At 46.5% G+C, this 15724-nt stretch overlaps 1 protein-coding gene across 1 annotated transcript in view; it reads left to right on the plus strand.

Annotated features, from left to right (window-relative positions):
* LOC144115296 (uncharacterized) overlaps positions 1-15724 on the plus strand; it is a 396380-nt gene that overhangs the window by 65747 nt on the left and 314909 nt on the right. The gene's annotated exons all lie outside the window — the stretch shown is intronic.

The raw sequence follows: 15724 nt of genomic DNA on the forward strand, positions 1-15724 counted from the left end.
AAAACGTGCGCAGCTGGTCTTGTGCCACTGTAGACCTGTGCTCAGGAATTGTCATTTTCGTCAATCTGTTTTGTGTATCTGTCTTTTCATTTGAGATTGGTTGCCACTGTACTTAAGTAGTGAAAATCACCTCAATAAACCGGATGTAAGTCAGCGCCGTGTCTGTGCACTTGTCACGTCCTTTGTCCCCCGCGCTGCTGAAAAAACCATGTGACACCAACTTGCCCAAGCTTCTACAGTATCAGCGTCAGCGGTAGATCGTGGCTGCTCGACGAGAAAACTAAAAATTTGCGTCGTATTGAATTTGTGCGCTAGAGCGTTAAATGCGTTTCTTGTATTTCTATCTTCCCCCACATTCAGTGAACATTTCGATGCGTACTTGCTTCGTCATGGCTAGCAAGGTGCAAAACAGGCGCGCTGTTTGCAAATGCGACAGGTCGCCCACCTTTCGATGTAAGCGCTTTTAAAGGAAAAAGGGTCGATGCAAGAAGCAGAGCCGGGGGACGCGGAGGCAAGATGTGAGTGGCTCACTGCTACTGTATGCTTCTAACAATGAGTTAGCTGTATCGAGAAGCAGGAGATGGCTGAAAAGAATGCACCATCCAAGTAAGTTGTTTTTATCAAAGGCAGTGCCCGTATTGCAGTTTCCCGTTGCTGCCTTGTGTCTGTATGGATGTCGTCATACTCATGTCGGACATTTATAAGAATTGACGTTCCACTCCAACCTGCGTATAAGCACAAAAACTGATGCATGTGCTTGTATTAAAGGAATGCTGCTGCAGGTGTCCTTTCGCCTGCTGACAGCGTGAAGGTTGAGGAGCCTCAGTTGTTTATTCGTTCTCAGCGAAGACAAAACAGCATGCCTAAAGAATTATTAAGCGAATAGTTAAAGCAAGTATTGTATTCTTTAGTGAGACAGGAAAGCAGTCCATAGAAAAAGCAGCTAGCTGAAAATTTGGAAGCACCCGCCATATGATTTAGTGGCTTTGGCGTTCGGCTGCTGATCTCAGGGTCGCGGGTTTGAGCCCGATCCTGCTGCAGTGGCAGTATTTCGACGGTGGCAAAACATAAAAACAATGGTGTGCTGTGCGACGTCAATGCACGTTGAAGAACCCCATGCGGTCTAAATTAATCCGGAGCCGTCCACTGTGGTGTTCTTCTAGCCCATGTGTTGCTTCAGGATGTTAAACCTGGGATACCACTTCCAAAGTTTGGAAGCCTGATAACTTGGTGATGTAAAGTCTTAATTTGCAGTGCAAGAGATGTTAGCGCTGGTTTACTATTGTGATGCATCCCAGAGCCGATGTGCTACATAGTTATGTTTTGTGAAACTCGTATGTGTTAATGAATATGAGGGCCGCTGGCAGAGTTTGCTCTGAATTTTTCATCATTATTCATGGCGTGGTGTGCACAATTCCTCCACTTTTCTGCTGAAACCGTTGGTGTCTTGTTTATGAGCAGAGCTTCAACCAAAGGAAGCCATAAATCTTTATGCTCATTCTTGGTATCATTATTAACTTGTACCCAGAGAAACTCCATAGGTTAAAGCTAAGGGGGGAGCCAGAGCTTGACGTTGCCAGCCCTCGCCACAGCGACACCTACATGGTATTTGACAACACACAGTTTGGGCAGCTTCATGATTTATGGGAGCCACATTGTTGGCATCATAGCGTTCCATTAGTGTTCTCTCTGTCAGCTACTGCTGAACTGCTTCTTTGTGTAAAACTGTTGTCGGCATTGCTTCGTCCAGATGTGAATGGCACAACTGCTTGTGTTTCGCTACGATGTTTCTCTTGTCTGCCTCTGGAGCACATGAGTGCAAACATCTCAAAATGATTGCCACCCGTATCTTCATAGCAGTCTTCACCCTTTCCGTTTTTCTGCAGGAAACATACAGGGAGCCGTTGATGGGCCTTTCTCACTGCTGATGTGCATCACAATGATGCGGTGGCCCTTCCCTGGCAGCCTGCTCCAGGCCATGGTTGTCCTGATCTTGGCACAAGCAGCACACGCTCGCTGTTCTGTCCTTACACCAACACTGCGCTTGCTGCCGTTGCACATATCTCATCCAGGTAAATAATTTTGGAACCTACCATCTTGTTCCTTAGGTAGCTTTGCTGCCTTGCGAAAGTGTCTTCTCTTTCAGTGGGCAGCTAGTGTAATTTTATTGCATGTTTTCTTCTGTCAAACGATGCGTTAGACATTAGAATACATGAATTACCGTGTGGTATTTTCCTACATGCGCTAAATAATTTGATTGAATTTCTTCTCTCGTGCTGTTTCGGTTTCATTGACTGAATGACGACTGTGACGTCAAGTTGACGGTTTGTTCGCGTGATCTACTAGAAAAACTGTAATATAATTGCTGATATGTATATTCAATTGACTACGACATTTAATCCAGCATCTTCCAAAACATGGAATGACAAGCCGGTCAGTGATTATATTAAAGTTTGTCAAGGGATGATTTATTACACACGCTCACAGAGTCCCGCGTGCCGGAGTCCCCCAATAGTCATCCGCAGTTCGCGCACCTAATGCAACGCGCACCGAGCTCACACTTGAGCCCACTTTGACCACACCACTCGGATCACTCCCGCGCTGCCCGCGCACACCTCACGCACATTCCCGCCATAGCCAACCACGCATCCCCTCTCCCTCCAGTGTTGTCAGCCGTCCCTGTGTGTCCCCTGATGGCGCCACCCGCACTGGCCCTTACAAGTTTTTCCAATTGATCACGTGGCGAAAACATCAACTTGACGTCACAGTCGTCCTTCGGTCGACGAAACCGAAACAGCGTGAAGAAGAAATTCAATTATAAACTATTTAGCGGTCGTACACAAATACCACAGGGTGCTTCATGTATACGAATGTCTACGATATCGTTTGAAAGGAGAAAACACGCAAGAAAAAATTTGGTGTCTATAGTCCTTAAAGGGGTGCAGACACAAAATTTTAAACGCAATGAACGGCATGAGAGTGAGAGAGAGAAAGACTTTATTGTGCAGAGGAATTCGGGCCTCCCAGGACCCCTGGGTCCCCGCACGACCACACCGCACTCAAACGTTCAGGCTAAAAGGTCCATGACGCTGGCCGCACAGGTGGCGACGATCTTCTGTCGTGCCTGATCTGTGGAGCGTAGTGAGGTCTCCCAGTCCTCCCATGTTTGGAGTGGCTCCGGCCTGCTGGGTGGAGGGGAAGCCGGACAGATCCCGAAGATATCAGTCAGGTTTGCCTTTTGAGCATTGCACACAGGGCAGGAAGGTGGTATGGGTCGGTAGTGGGAGAGGAGAGAGGGGTTAGTTACCGTACGATTTCTTTCATGGGCGTAAGAAGTTGCCATCTTGCAAGTGTCTGGCACATTCTTTGAGGGGAACATAAGTTATTGCTGTTTTTAATGCTGTCCGATGAGCCTCTCGCCATTTCCACCTACATTGGGCTGCCTCCGTGGCTCAGTGGTTATGGCGCTTCACTGCTGACCTGAAAGACGCGAGTTCGATCCCGGTCGCGGTGGTCGAATTTCGATGGAGGTGAAATTCTAGAGGCCCGTGTACCATTCGACGTCAGTGCACATTAAAGAACCCCAGGTGGTGGAAATTTTGCGGAGCCCTTCACTACAACGTCCCCCATAGGCTGAGTCGCTTTCGGACGTTTAACCCCCATAAACGAAACTATTTCCACCCACATCGAGTGATGTCATGGTGCACTTGCCTTAATTATTGTGACGTCGCTGAACTCAGGTGTTGTTCACTTCAGCGTTGGCGCTGACTGAGACCAAAGGCTTTGTGTACAAAATGGCTTGTAATTAATTATTCACACTGTGCACTGGTGCTTTGCTCTTATTTTCATGATTGCTAGGCCCGTAGGCCTCTTTGAAGGCAAATAAACTGACACCGAAAAACTTTGTGTCTGGACCCCTTTAAAGCATATGCCATGCAGTTACCATCTAACATAGTGCTGGGAAATGTTGTGCATCCATGACCTCAATGCCAGCTTTGGGAAGTTGTCATACAGGGTGCTACGCCGCTAATCTCCACTTCCTGGCCATTCTGTGCTGGGTGTCGACCACTTCCACCTGCTTACTCTTGCCTCTCCTTCTTTCCATTAAACGCTGTCCATGCACTAACACCAAGCATTTTGCTGACAAATGCACATGTTTTATTCACAGTATGTCCCAAGTCTCTATCTTGCCAGAACTGTAGCAATTAAAGACTGTTTCTCATTGCATTACGAGAAAAAAAATTCCACTTGTTTGCTTCTTAGTCAAGTCCCTTAGGTGTACAGCAGACATGTTCAACAAGGAAGATTGTCACCATGCTGGTATCTATGGTGAAAGATCAAACGCATTTTACATAGCACCTACTTTGACACAGACGCATGAAAACTATAGCCCATGCTCATTGCATTGGCTGCGCCGCCTGTTGGCCAGGCCGCGAAGCGTGAGCGGGTCGTGTCTGCTGCTCTCCCTGTCCGTTTCAGCGCGCTGTTGTGATAAGCTTGTGTTTTGATATTACATAGTGTGGAGTATTGATTAGTCGCGAATATATTTAAATGTAAGTCTTCAGTGACGTAAAGGGTCGTACATCTGCGTAGCTGGCTGCTCGAAAACTTTTAAAATTTTCCAGGAACATGTCCTTGTGTCCCCTCCGTGCCTTCGCTCGTCAGCGGTTTTTTCAGCAGCGCAGGGGACAAAGGACGTGACAAGTGCACAGACACGGCGCTGAACTTACAACAGGTTTATTGAGGTGATTTTCACTACTTAAATACAGTGGCAACCAATCTCAAATGAAAAGACAGATACACAAAACAGATTGACGAAAATGACAATTCCTGAGCACAGGTCTACAGTGGCACAAGACCAGCTGCGCACGTTTTTCTATTCTCATCAAGGAAACGTAGTACTTTATCAGGCAGAGCTATTGAGGCAACGCTTACGCATTCATCTTTGAATTTATGGATTTCATGAGCTTCAATGATTTCACGAGTGATTTTGCCTCTACAGAGAATGGCTCTTCCTGAGAGCACACAGCTGCACATCTTCAGCTCATGGTGCACTTGAATGGCGGCGGTGGACCTCAGACGGCAGACAGGACTACGGAATTCTTATGGCAGTGCGCGCTGCCGCAGCTTCGAGCCATCACTAAGAAGATGCACAGTCCGGTCCACACCTATGGTGAAGTGTCCTTGCCGGAACAAGTACAAGGCGTCCTTAGACGAGGACCAAAGTTCGCCGTGGAACCCAGGCAATCGGCATCGGAACTTCTTGCGATGGTGAGACAAGTTTCCAGCCTAGCAGTGGCTCCTGAAGTGGACCGATGTGTTTCAGATGGAGTGTACATTTTGGCAAAGTGTAGACCTACCAGGTGTAGAATTCCAATCAAATTCACCGTTTCGTTTTTAAAGAACAACTTGCTGACCCTATTACAGGCTGGTAAAGAGGGAGGTTTTGCTGTGATGCCAAAAGCGCTCTACTTATCGAAAGCAGAAAATGCTATCAGTTCGACTTTCCGGCAGAGAAGCGATGTCACTCTAAGTAAAGTGAAAGCCCGATCACGGAAAATGTGTGCACAAATGAATTTGGAATCCCTAGCCAAGTGTATAGAGAAAAGCAAGGGGTCCTGCTTAAAGATATTCTTCACAGCCAAAACTCACAAGCTGGACTGCCCACTTCGAGCAATAGTCTCCGAGGATGGCACATGGCAAAAGTCTGTCGCGTTATTTTTTGCAAGACAAGCTGAACCTCTTAACCATTGACGACCCTTTTCAGGTGAAGAGTTCTAACCAAGTAATCGCTTTCTTGCAACAAAACCCAGCGAAAGGCTTTTCGGCCTGCTCTATCGATATAAAAGATTTATATTATTCCCTTCCGCAAAAGAAACTGCTGGCAAGCGTTGAAGAATGCATTGATTCCTTTGGTGTGGTAGCTTTCCAGAGTTCTGCAGGCATCAGCAATAGCAACTTCTTGGAACTCCTTACTTTTTGCTTTAACTCGACATTTTCCACCTGGAATGAATCTGTTTACCTCCAGAGCAATGGCGTCTGCATTGTTTCATGCATAGCTCCGATACTGGGCGACATTTATCTCGCGCACCATGACAAGCTCCTTGATAGTCAACTCGACGAAAGCGTGGCTCGTGTTTTTAGGTTTGTAGATGATTTTTTAGTTTTGATGACATGTGCAGTTACTGACGCAGGGGCCTCGGTCTCGAAAGTTTTATCAATTTTTCACACCTGTCTTGACCCTCTTGTTTTGACGCATGAAACGCCTTCTGGAGGAAAGTTACGTTTTTTAGATCTTGCCATGTTCCTCAAGAATAGCCATGTGTGCTGGCGTTACGAGCCACGATGCCAGAAGCCCCTCACGCCTTTCGCTTCTGCACATTCTAAGCTTGTAAAGCGCGGCATCGCAAAGTTGTGTTTAAGAAATGCCCTAGAAAAATCATGCCATCATGCGATGCAAGACAGCTATCAAAATCAGGTGGTACGCTTACAAGCAGCAGGATACCCTTCCGACCTTCTGATTGCAATATCAGAGAGCCTGCTAAGAGAAATCATTAATTCAGGCCGCAGAGATTCCACTGAAAGGCCCAAGGAAGAAAAAAGAAAGTATGTGGTTATTCCTTATCTACACCGCATTTCACATAATCTGAAAAGGGTGGGAGCGCGTGCCGATGTAAACGTTGTTTTTTCCGCGCCCGATAAGCTCTCCAAACTCTGCCATATTGTAAACAGCAGCAATGAAAGGACGGTTGGCTGCGATAAGAAACACCGAAAAGGTTTTGTACCATGTAGTAGCAATGTTGTGTACAGGTTTCTGCTTACGTGTGACAAGCACTACACGGGGCAAACTGGTCGTTGCCTCAACGACCGGCTGCGGGAACACAACAACAACGTGAGCGGCACCGCTTCCCGTCACCTTGGCATTCATTGCAGAGACTGCACAGAGGAAAGAAAAAAGAACAAAAAACCACCGTGTTATCCTGTTTTCACTCAGTGTCGAGTGCTGTCAGATAATAGAACAAAAATCACTCGTGAAATCATTGAAGCTCATGAAATCCATAAATTCAAAGATGAATGCGTAAGCGTTGCCTCATTAGCTCTGTCTGATAAAGAACTACGTTTCCTTGATGAGAATAGAAAAACGTGCGCAGCTGGTCTTGTGCCACTGTAGACCTGTGCTCAGGAATTGTCATTTTCGTCAATCTGTTTTGTGTATCTGTCTTTTCATTTGAGATTGGTTGCCACTGTACTTAAGTAGTGAAAATCACCTCAATAAACCGGATGTAAGTCAGCGCCGTGTCTGTGCACTTGTCACGTCCTTTGTCCCCCGCGCTGCTGAAAAAACCATGTGACACCAACTTGCCCAAGCTTCTACAGTATCAGCGTCAGCGGTAGATCGTGGCTGCTCGACGAGAAAACTAAAAATTTGCGTCGTATTGAATTTGTGCGCTAGAGCGTTAAATGCGTTTCTTGTATTTCTATCTTCCCCCACATTCAGTGAACATTTCGATGCGTACTTGCTTCGTCATGGCTAGCAAGGTGCAAAACAGGCGCGCTGTTTGCAAATGCGACAGGTCGCCCACCTTTCGATGTAAGCGCTTTTAAAGGAAAAAGGGTCGATGCAAGAAGCAGAGCCGGGGGACGCGGAGGCAAGATGTGAGTGGCTCACTGCTACTGTATGCTTCTAACAATGAGTTAGCTGTATCGAGAAGCAGGAGATGGCTGAAAAGAATGCACCATCCAAGTAAGTTGTTTTTATCAAAGGCAGTGCCCGTATTGCAGTTTCCCGTTGCTGCCTTGTGTCTGTATGGATGTCGTCATACTCATGTCGGACATTTATAAGAATTGACGTTCCACTCCAACCTGCGTATAAGCACAAAAACTGATGCATGTGCTTGTATTAAAGGAATGCTGCTGCAGGTGTCCTTTCGCCTGCTGACAGCGTGAAGGTTGAGGAGCCTCAGTTGTTTATTCGTTCTCAGCGAAGACAAAACAGCATGCCTAAAGAATTATTAAGCGAATAGTTAAAGCAAGTATTGTATTCTTTAGTGAGACAGGAAAGCAGTCCATAGAAAAAGCAGCTAGCTGAAAATTTGGAAGCACCCGCCATATGATTTAGTGGCTTTGGCGTTCGGCTGCTGATCTCAGGGTCGCGGGTTTGAGCCCGATCCTGCTGCAGTGGCAGTATTTCGACGGTGGCAAAACATAAAAACAATGGTGTGCTGTGCGACGTCAATGCACGTTGAAGAACCCCATGCGGTCTAAATTAATCCGGAGCCGTCCACTGTGGTGTTCTTCTAGCCCATGTGTTGCTTCAGGATGTTAAACCTGGGATACCACTTCCAAAGTTTGGAAGCCTGATAACTTGGTGATGTAAAGTCTTAATTTGCAGTGCAAGAGATGTTAGCGCTGGTTTACTATTGTGATGCATCCCAGAGCCGATGTGCTACATAGTTATGTTTTGTGAAACTCGTATGTGTTAATGAATATGAGGGCCGCTGGCAGAGTTTGCTCTGAATTTTTCATCATTATTCATGGCGTGGTGTGCACAATTCCTCCACTTTTCTGCTGAAACCGTTGGTGTCTTGTTTATGAGCAGAGCTTCAACCAAAGGAAGCCATAAATCTTTATGCTCATTCTTGGTATCATTATTAACTTGTACCCAGAGAAACTCCATAGGTTAAAGCTAAGGGGGGAGCCAGAGCTTGACGTTGCCAGCCCTCGCCACAGCGACACCTACATGGTATTTGACAACACACAGTTTGGGCAGCTTCATGATTTATGGGAGCCACATTGTTGGCATCATAGCGTTCCATTAGTGTTCTCTCTGTCAGCTACTGCTGAACTGCTTCTTTGTGTAAAACTGTTGTCGGCATTGCTTCGTCCAGATGTGAATGGCACAACTGCTTGTGTTTCGCTACGATGTTTCTCTTGTCTGCCTCTGGAGCACATGAGTGCAAACATCTCAAAATGATTGCCACCCGTATCTTCATAGCAGTCTTCACCCTTTCCGTTTTTCTGCAGGAAACATACAGGGAGCCGTTGATGGGCCTTTCTCACTGCTGATGTGCATCACAATGATGCGGTGGCCCTTCCCTGGCAGCCTGCTCCAGGCCATGGTTGTCCTGATCTTGGCACAAGCAGCACACGCTCGCTGTTCTGTCCTTACACCAACACTGCGCTTGCTGCCGTTGCACATATCTCATCCAGGTAAATAATTTTGGAACCTACCATCTTGTTCCTTAGGTAGCTTTGCTGCCTTGCGAAAGTGTCTTCTCTTTCAGTGGGCAGCTAGTGTAATTTTATTGCATGTTTTCTTCTGTCAAACGATGCGTTAGACATTAGAATACATGAATTACCGTGTGGTATTTTCCTACATGCGCTAAATAATTTGATTGAATTTCTTCTCTCGTGCTGTTTCGGTTTCATTGACTGAATGACGACTGTGACGTCAAGTTGACGGTTTGTTCGCGTGATCTACTAGAAAAACTGTAATATAATTGCTGATATGTATATTCAATTGACTACGACATTTAATCCAGCATCTTCCAAAACATGGAATGACAAGCCGGTCAGTGATTATATTAAAGTTTGTCAAGGGATGATTTATTACACACGCTCACAGAGTCCCGCGTGCCGGAGTCCCCCAATAGTCATCCGCAGTTCGCGCACCTAATGCAACGCGCACCGAGCTCACACTTGAGCCCACTTTGACCACACCACTCGGATCACTCCCGCGCTGCCCGCGCACACCTCACGCACATTCCCGCCATAGCCAACCACGCATCCCCTCTCCCTCCAGTGTTGTCAGCCGTCCCTGTGTGTCCCCTGATGGCGCCACCCGCACTGGCCCTTACAAGTTTTTCCAATTGATCACGTGGCGAAAACATCAACTTGACGTCACAGTCGTCCTTCGGTCGACGAAACCGAAACAGCGTGAAGAAGAAATTCAATTATAAACTATTTAGCGGTCGTACACAAATACCACAGGGTGCTTCATGTATACGAATGTCTACGATATCGTTTGAAAGGAGAAAACACGCAAGAAAAAATTTGGTGTCTATAGTCCTTAAAGGGGTGCAGACACAAAATTTTAAACGCAATGAACGGCATGAGAGTGAGAGAGAGAAAGACTTTATTGTGCAGAGGAATTCGGGCCTCCCAGGACCCCTGGGTCCCCGCACGACCACACCGCACTCAAACGTTCAGGCTAAAAGGTCCATGACGCTGGCCGCACAGGTGGCGACGATCTTCTGTCGTGCCTGATCTGTGGAGCGTAGTGAGGTCTCCCAGTCCTCCCATGTTTGGAGTGGCTCCGGCCTGCTGGGTGGAGGGGAAGCCGGACAGATCCCGAAGATATCAGTCAGGTTTGCCTTTTGAGCATTGCACACAGGGCAGGAAGGTGGTATGGGTCGGTAGTGGGAGAGGAGAGAGGGGTTAGTTACCGTACGATTTCTTTCATGGGCGTAAGAAGTTGCCATCTTGCAAGTGTCTGGCACATTCTTTGAGGGGAACATAAGTTATTGCTGTTTTTAATGCTGTCCGATGAGCCTCTCGCCATTTCCACCTACATTGGGCTGCCTCCGTGGCTCAGTGGTTATGGCGCTTCACTGCTGACCTGAAAGACGCGAGTTCGATCCCGGTCGCGGTGGTCGAATTTCGATGGAGGTGAAATTCTAGAGGCCCGTGTACCATTCGACGTCAGTGCACATTAAAGAACCCCAGGTGGTGGAAATTTTGCGGAGCCCTTCACTACAACGTCCCCCATAGGCTGAGTCGCTTTCGGACGTTTAACCCCCATAAACGAAACTATTTCCACCCACATCGAGTGATGTCATGGTGCACTTGCCTTAATTATTGTGACGTCGCTGAACTCAGGTGTTGTTCACTTCAGCGTTGGCGCTGACTGAGACCAAAGGCTTTGTGTACAAAATGGCTTGTAATTAATTATTCACACTGTGCACTGGTGCTTTGCTCTTATTTTCATGATTGCTAGGCCCGTAGGCCTCTTTGAAGGCAAATAAACTGACACCGAAAAACTTTGTGTCTGGACCCCTTTAAAGCATATGCCATGCAGTTACCATCTAACATAGTGCTGGGAAATGTTGTGCATCCATGACCTCAATGCCAGCTTTGGGAAGTTGTCATACAGGGTGCTACGCCGCTAATCTCCACTTCCTGGCCATTCTGTGCTGGGTGTCGACCACTTCCACCTGCTTACTCTTGCCTCTCCTTCTTTCCATTAAACGCTGTCCATGCACTAACACCAAGCATTTTGCTGACAAATGCACATGTTTTATTCACAGTATGTCCCAAGTCTCTATCTTGCCAGAACTGTAGCAATTAAAGACTGTTTCTCATTGCATTACGAGAAAAAAAATTCCACTTGTTTGCTTCTTAGTCAAGTCCCTTAGGTGTACAGCAGACATGTTCAACAAGGAAGATTGTCACCATGCTGGTATCTATGGTGAAAGATAAAACGCATTTTACATAGCACCTACTTTGACACAGACGCATGAAAACTATAGCCCATGCTCATTGCATTGGCTGCGCCGCCTGTTGGCCAGGCCGCGAAGCGTGAGCGGGTCGTGTCTGCTGCTCTCCCTGTCCGTTTCAGCGCGCTGTTGTGATAAGCTTGTGTTTTGATATTACATAGTGTGGAGTATTGATTAGTCGCGAATATATTTAAATGTAAGTCTTCAGTGACGTAAAGGGTCGTACATCTGCGTAGCTGGCTGCTCGAAAACTTTTAAAATTTTCCAGGAACATGTCCTTGTGTCCCCTCCGTGCCTTCGCTCGTCAGCGGTTTTTTCAGCAGCGCAGGGGACAAAGGACGTGACAAGTGCACAGACACGGCGCTGAACTTACAACAGGTTTATTGAGGTGATTTTCACTACTTAAATACAGTGGCAACCAATCTCAAATGAAAAGACAGATACACAAAACAGATTGACGAAAATGACAATTCCTGAGCACAGGTCTACAGTGGCACAAGACCAGCTGCGCACGTTTTTCTATTCTCATCAAGGAAACGTAGTACTTTATCAGGCAGAGCTATTGAGGCAACGCTTACGCATTCATCTTTGAATTTATGGATTTCATGAGCTTCAATGATTTCACGAGTGATTTTGCCTCTACAGAGAATGGCTCTTCCTGAGAGCACACAGCTGCACATCTTCAGCTCATGGTGCACTTGAATGGCGGCGGTGGACCTCAGACGGCAGACAGGACTACGGAATTCTTATGGCAGTGCGCGCTGCCGCAGCTTCGAGCCATCACTAAGAAGATGCACAGTCCGGTCCGCACCTATGGTGAAGTGTCCTTGCCGGAACAAGTACAAGGCGTCCTTAGACGAGGACCAAAGTTCGCCGTGGAACCCAGGCAATCGGCATCGGAACTTCTTGCGATGGTGAGACAAGTTTCCAGCCTAGCAGTGGCTCCTGAAGTGGACCGATGTGTTTCAGATGGAGTGTACATTTTGGCAAAGTGTAGACCTACCAGGTGTAGAATTCCAATCAAATTCACCGTTTCGTTTTTAAAGAACAACTCGCTGACCCTATTACAGGCTGGTAAAGAGGGAGGTTTTGCTGTGATGCCAAAAGCGCTCTACTTATCGAAAGCAGAAAATGCTATCAGTTCGACTTTCCGGCAGAGAAGCGATGTCACTCTAAGTAAAGTGAAAGCCCGATCACGGAAAATGTGTGCACAAATGAATTTGGAATCCCTAGCCAAGTGTATAGAGAAAAGCAAGGGGTCCTGCTTAAAGATATTCTTCACAGCCAAAACTCACAAGCTGGACTGCCCACTTCGAGCAATAGTCTCCGAGGATGGCACATGGCAAAAGTCTGTCGCGTTATTTTTTGCAAGACAAGCTGAACCTCTTAACCATTGACGACCCTTTTCAGGTGAAGAGTTCTAACCAAGTAATCGCTTTCTTGCAACAAAACCCAGCGAAAGGCTTTTCGGCCTGCTCTATCGATATAAAAGATTTATATTATTCCCTTCCGCAAAAGAAACTGCTGGCAAGCGTTGAAGAATGCATTGATTCCTTTGGTGTGGTAGCTTTCCAGAGTTCTGCAGGCATCAGCAATAGCAACTTCTTGGAACTCCTTACTTTTTGCTTTAACTCGACATTTTCCACCTGGAATGAATCTGTTTACCTCCAGAGCAATGGCGTCTGCATTGTTTCATGCATAGCTCCGATACTGGGCGACATTTATCTCGCGCACCATGACAAGCTCCTTGATAGTCAACTCGACGAAAGCGTGGCTCGTGTTTTTAGGTTTGTAGATGATTTTTTAGTTTTGATGACATGTGCAGTTACTGACGCAGGGGCCTCAATCTCGAAAGTTTTATCAATTTTTCACACCTGTCTTGACCCTCTTGTTTTGACGCATGAAACGCCTTCTGAAGGAAAGTTACGTTTTTTAGATCTTGCCATGTTCCTCAAGAATAGCCATGTGTGCTGGCGTTACGAGCCACGATGCCAGAAGCCCCTCACGCCTTTCGCTTCTGCACATTCTAAGCTTGTAAAGCGCGGCATCGCAAAGTTGTGTTTAAGAAATGCCCTAGAAAAATCATGCCATCATGCGATGCAAGACAGGTATCAAAATCAGGTGGTACGCTTACAAGCAGCAGGATACCCTTCCGACCTTCTGATTGCAATATCAGAGAGCCTGCTAAGAGAAATCATTAATTCAGGCCGCAGAGATTCCACTGAAAGGCCCAAGGAAGAAAAAAGAAAGTATGTGGTTATTCCTTATCTACACCGCATTTCACATAATCTGAAAAGGGTGGGAGCGCGTGCCGATGTAAACGTTGTTTTTTCCGCGCCCGATAAGCTCTCCAAACTCTGCCATATTGTAAACAGCAGCAATGAAAGGACAGTTGGCTGCAATAAGAAACACCGAAAAGGTTTTGTACCATGTAGTAGCAATGTTGTGTACAGGTTTCTGCTTACGTGTGACAAGCACTACACGGGGCAAACTGGTCGTTGCCTCAACGACCGGCTGCGGGAACACAACAACAACGTGAGCGGCACCGCTTCCCGTCACCTTGGCATTCATTGCAGAGACTGCACAGAGGAAAGAAAAAAGAACAAAAAACCACCGTGTTATCCTGTTTTCACTCAGTGTCGAGTGCTGTCAGATAATAGAACAAAAATCACTCGTGAAATCATTGAAGCTCATGAAATCCATAAATTCAAAGATGAATGCGTAAGCGTTGCCTCATTAGCTCTGTCTGATAAAGAACTACGTTTCCTTGATGAGAATAGAAAAACGTGCGCAGCTGGTCTTGTGCCACTGTAGACCTGTGCTCAGGAATTGTCATTTTCGTCAATCTGTTTTGTGTATCTGTCTTTTCATTTGAGATTGGTTGCCACTGTACTTAAGTAGTGAAAATCACCTCAATAAACCGGATGTAAGTTCAGCGCCGTGTCTGTGCACTTGTCACGTCCTTTGTCCCCCGCGCTGCTGAAAAAACCATGTCACACCAACTTGCCCAAGCTTCTACAGTATCAGCGTCAGCGGTAGATCGTGGCTGCTCGACGAGAAAAATAAAAATTTGCGTCGTATTGAATTTGTGCGCTAGAGCGTTAAATGCGTTTCTTGTATTTCTATCTTCCCCCACATTCAGTGAACATTTCGATGCGTACTTGCTTCGTCATGGCTAGCAAGGTGCAAAACAGGCGCGCTGTTTGCAAATGTGACAGGTCGCCCACCTTTCGATGTAAGCGCTTTTAAAGGAAAAAGGGTCGATGCAAGAAGCAGAGCCGGGGGACGCGGAGGCAAGTTGTGAGTGGCTCACTGCTACTGTATGCTTCTAACAATGAGTTAGCTGTATCGAGAAGCAGGAGATGGCTGAAAAGAATGCACCACACAAGTAAGTTGTTTTTATCAAAGGCAGTGCCCGTATTGCAGTTTCCCGTTGCTGCCTTGTGTCTGTATGGATGTCGTCATACTCATGTCGGACATTTATAAGAATTGACGTTCCACTCCAACCTGCGTATAAGCACAAAAACTGAAGCATGTGCTTGTATTAAAGGAATGCAGCTGCAGGTGTCCTTTGCCTGCTGACAGCGTGAAGGTTGAGGAGCCTCAGTTGTTTATTCGTTCTCAGCGAAGACAAAACAGCATGCCTAAAGAATTATTAAGCGAATAGTTAAAGCAAGTATTGTATTCTTTAGTGAGACAGGAAAGCAGTCCATAGAAAAAGCAGCTAGCTGAAAATTTGGAAGCACCCGCCATATGATTTAGTGGCTTTGGCGTTCGGCTGCTGATCTCAGGGTCGCGGGTTTGAGCCCGATCCTGCTGCAGTGGCAGTATTTCGACGGTGGCAAAACATAAAAACAATGGTGTGCTGTGCGACGTCAATGCACGTTGAAGAACCCCATGCGGTCTAAATTAATCCGGAGCCGTCCACTGTGGTGTTCTTCATAGCCCATGTGTTGCTTCAGGATGTTAAACCTGGGATACCACTTCCAAAGTTTGGAAGCCTGATAACTTGGTGATGTAAAGTCTTAATTTGCAGTGCAAGAGATGTTAGCGCTGGTTTACTATTGTGATGCATCCCAGAGCCGATGTGCTACATAGTTATGTTTTGTGAAACTCGTATGTGTTAATGAATATGAGGGCCGCTGGCAGAGTTTGCTCTGAATTTTTCATCATTATTCATGGCGTGGTGTGCACAATTGCTCCACTTTTCTGCTGAAACCGTTGGTGTC

The sequence above is a fragment of the Amblyomma americanum genome, chromosome 1 (assembly GCF_052857255.1).
Source record: "Amblyomma americanum isolate KBUSLIRL-KWMA chromosome 1, ASM5285725v1, whole genome shotgun sequence".
Taxonomy (NCBI): Eukaryota; Metazoa; Arthropoda; class Arachnida; order Ixodida; family Ixodidae; genus Amblyomma; species Amblyomma americanum.